The following is a 4,613-nucleotide window of genomic DNA, read 5'->3' as shown; positions in this document are numbered from 1 at the left end:
GACAGACCACTATATGCGGTGGCCAGATTGGTCCAGGAGGCTCTGGCTTCCCCAGAGGCCAGGTAATACTGCCTGGATGCATCAGGTTAATGCCCTGTGGGGCAGACTTTGAACCATAGGAGATGGGGGACAGGAAGGACCCAATGGATAAATTCTTCTCACCTTCTCCTCCTGAGGGATGCTCTAAGACAGAGGAGTTCATACAACCTCTCTGAGGATGTACTGTGAGCCCAAAGAATTAGCCACACTGGTTACAAAACTGTGAACCTCTCAGGAATGCAGCCTCTTACCTTTGCTCTCCTCCCTCCCTGCCTCACTTTTTCCTTCAACCTGGTTTCTGTTGTTCCACAAACCCAGTGAAGTGTTAGCATGTAAACTTTTGACACAGGCTCTATTTTCTGGGGAACCCAGGATAAGACAATAGTCTCCTTGAGAAATAGAAAAAGAACAAGAAAATAAGCTGAAAAAAAGTAAGAAGAGAGAAATCATTAAGATGGAAGATATTTTTTAAATAGTAAGAAAAAATAAATACCAAATCTCTTCTTGGAGGAAAACCATCCCAGTATACCAGTCAGGGTTCTATAGTGAGTTCTATATTGCAAAAGAAGCTGATCCTGATGATTCAGGAGCAAGCAAGTTGTTTAAATAGATATCGAGTAGCTCACTATGTCATTGTGAGGGCTGAAAAGCCAGACTGAAGGTTAAGCGATGCCCCGAACCATACCCAGTTCTGCCCGATGAGGAAACTGCTGCTGCTGTCACCACCCTCCCAAAGCCAGGACCTTGACCTTGAAACTACTGTTGGGACTGCACTGTCAAAGCTCATTGCCTGTGCCATCTGGACCCATGGAAATGGAAACTCCATGTAGAACCTGATTCCCCGTGTAGCTCACTTCCCATTCATTCCATGAAAGTCAAATACACACATCCTGATGGTGAGGGAGGCTGGGAATTTGAGTTCTGATGAATAATTTCTCCAAATATAAAAGAGCTATTCAAAAGATGATGGGAAGTGATGAATCAAATGTCTACGATAAGCAATAAAATAGATACATCTCTCAGGAGGCAGATAAAAGATAAGTGAAAGAGAACAAAAATATTTTAAAAATAGTTCTGGCATGACCGATGATCTGGAATAGTGCTGTGCAATAGGAATATAATGTAAGCTGTGTATGTAATTAAAATTTTTCTCTGGGACACATTAAAAAGTAAAAAAGAAATATATGAAGTTAATTTTAATACTTTATGTAATCCAATATATCCAAAATATTATGATTTCAACATGTAATCAATATAAAAGTTATTAAAGAGACATTTTTCATTCCTTTTTCTTATATCAAGTCTTGGAAATCCGGTGTATATTTTAAACTTACAGCCCATTTCAATTCAGACCAGTCACATTTCAAATAATGTAATTGTCACACGCAGCTAGTGGATAGTATAGCCGATAGTGTAGAGATTGAAGAAATAAAATCAGAACCCTATTTCACATCGTTTAAACAAAAATAAATTCCAAATGAGTTAAAGACAAATCTAAAAAATCAAACCATTAAAATCTTAGAACACCTGTAACACTATACCTACTTAGCCCTCAATCAGATCTTGTGACCCATCTGCAATGCAGATGACAGATAAAGGGTTAATATCTATATATACAAAGAGCATCTGCAGATTAGTATCAGCATTAAACTGGCTAGACACTATCACTAGACTATTCATAGAAGAACAAATCCAAATGGTGAATAAACCTAAAAAGATGTTCAACTTCCCTAGGAGTCAGGGAAATGCAAATTACATAACAATGAGATATCACTTTACTCACATCACACTAGCAAATCAATCGGGAGCATGATAACATCTACTACAAGCTGGGAAGGGACTCTCTTCACCACATTCCAGTAGCGATGACCTTGTTGGAGAGCAATCTGGCAAAATGTATATCAAAGTAAAACAACTCCACATACTCTTTGACCCAGCAATCTCATGCCCGGGAATCCATCCCATTGAAATCAAAGCACCAGAATATATGTAGCGGTGGTTATTCACATCAACAATCAACATGATTGCAATAAAAACAAAGTGTATACTCAGAAGAATAGTTGAATACTTTGTGGTACATTTATATCATGACATGTCGCACAGCCATTAAAAAAGAATTTCTTAAACCTCTATCTAGTGACTTGAGGGAACTTCTATCTTTCATCTCTGCAAGATGCAGAGAAATGTACTATAAACTGCGGTTCGATTTCTGTAAGAGATACGGACAGAAATCTACATAGGTATATACATTTGCATCTGAGTTTATGAGCATGAAAAAATATAGAAGAATATAATACATCTGCTAGCAAGGCTACCTGGGAGGAGGAAAAGCAGATGGTACAGATGGAGAGACAAACAGGAAGGGAGGAAAGAAAATATGAGAATAGGAGAAAAGTGAGAAGGGGGGTTAAAAGGAAAAAACTATTATTTCAAATAAGGACAATTTTTGTAAAAGTTATCATGCGTGTGTGAACAGGGAAAACGTATCTCCATATAAATCTATTCTATACATCTTGTTAATCACGGTAACACCTTACTTGATTTTTTGACTACTCGTTCTGTGGATTTCTAACAGGTAAGTTAAAGTTTCTCACAAAACTGTGGATTTGTTGTTTTTTCTTGTAATTCTATCAGGTTTAGTATTATATATCTCAATTCTATGTTACTAGGCACATATAAGCACAAAGACTAAACTTATTTGTAGATTAAATATTTCATCAATATCTATTTTTGTCTTTTCAAATCATACTGATTATTTTTGCCTTGAAATCCATTTTGCCTAATGCTAAAATTGGTGCTTTCCCTTTGCTGACATTTGCCTGGAATACCTTTTTCCATCTCAGTATTTTCAGTTTTTCTATATTGCCCTGTTTTTGCTGTCTCTTATAAAACATCACACAGTTTGACTTTTTAAACTCAAGAGTCTTTGTCTTTTAACAGTGAATGTAATAGATTTACATTTATTATGGTTATTGATATATTTGCACATGTTCTACCAATTTACCATGGATTTTCTATTGCATATGCTGTTTTCATGCTTCTCTTTCACCCCTGCTTTTTGGTTAGTTGATAGCATTTTGTTTGTCCTCAATTAATTTTTCTTCTGATGACTTGGAAAATGTATATTCTGTTCCTATTATCTTTATATCTTTGACGCACATAGTTAAGCATATTCTTAATCAACATCTAGAGTTAATTAACATCTATATCTTCCCACTAAATAAAATGAGAATCTTAGCATGCTTTTACTTTTCTCTCCTACCTCCTTCCCAGATTTCATACCTCTCAACCCCATGTTATCATCTTAGCTTTTAGTTAATTATTATAAGTAAAGATATTTATTTAAACTTAAAAATAAACCTTTCCCAGCGGTGCGCAGAATTATAAGGATGTCTGCAGAGATTTGAAAAATGGCAACAAATGAAAGTATCAGCATCTTTAGTTCAGCATCCTTGGCTGTGGAGTCACTTTTACCTGAGAATCCTCTGCAGGAACCATTTAAAAATGCTTGGAACTACATGTTGAATAATTATACAAAGTTCCAGATGGCAACATGGGGATGCCTCATAGTTCATGAGGTCCTTTATTTCTTGTTCTGTTTACCTGCATTTTTGTTTCAATTTATACCTTACATGAAAAAGTACAAAATTCAAAAGGATAAAGCAGAAACGTGGGGAAATCAATGGAAATGTTTTAAAGCACTTCTCTTAAATCACTTTTGTATCCAGCTTCCTTTGATTTGTGGAACCTATTCTTTTACAGAGTATTTCAATGCTCCTTATGATTGGCAAACAATGCCAAGATGGTACATGCTTTTGGCAAGATGGTTTGGCTGTGCAGTGATTGAGGATACATGGCACTACTTCCTGCATAGGCTCTTACACCACAAAACACTATATAATCATATTCATAAAATTCATAAAAATTCATTAAAAAAATTCATCATGAGTTTCAGGCTCCATTTGGAATGGAAGCTGTATACGTACATCCTCTGGAAACCCTAATTCTTGGAACTGGATTTTTTCATTGGAATCATGCTTTTATGTGATCATGTTCTTCTTCCTTGGGCCTGGGTGACCATTAGTTTGATAGAAACTGTTGATGTCCATAGTGGTTATGACATTCCTCTCAACCCTTTAAGTCTCATTCCTTTCTATGCTGGTTCTCAGCAGTCAGGATTTCCACCACATGAACTTCATTGGAAACTATGTTTCGACATTTACATGGTGGGATAGACTTTTTGGAACAGACTCTCAATTTACTGCCTACAATGAGAAGATGAAGGTTGAGAAAAAGACTGAATAAACATCTCACATAACCCTTCCTGAAGACACACATTTCCTGAATTGAAGCTAGTAGCTAACATTGCTTCTGGGGAGTGGAAATAAACATGTCTTGGTTGCTAAGTGATAAAAAATACATTAACAACTTTTAATTATCTTCCTAGTGGGAACTTTTATATGTTTAAGTACAGTTTCTCTGAGGAAGCTTTAAAGGCCATGTTGCTAACCTCACAAAAAGGATTTAAGTAATGGAAGGAGTATTAATGTAGATCTTTTCCCCAAGTTGTACTA

General features: G+C 36.1%; 1 pseudogene across 1 annotated transcript; it reads left to right on the top strand.

The window, feature by feature from the left end:
* Nucleotides 1-3,449: 3,449 nt before the first annotated feature.
* On the top strand, nucleotides 3,450-4,344 carry LOC309833003 (methylsterol monooxygenase 1-like; annotated as a pseudogene). The gene has a single exon. The product of its transcript is annotated as a methylsterol monooxygenase 1-like (transcript).
* The last annotated feature ends 269 nt before the right edge of the window (nucleotides 4,345-4,613 follow it).

This window comes from Grampus griseus, assembly GCF_964374135.1.
Source record: "Grampus griseus genome assembly, chromosome: 14".
Lineage (NCBI taxonomy): Eukaryota > Metazoa > Chordata > Mammalia > Artiodactyla > Delphinidae > Grampus > Grampus griseus.
Note: the sequence above shows the minus strand (reverse complement) of the source record. Positions and strands in the feature narration are given on the sequence as shown.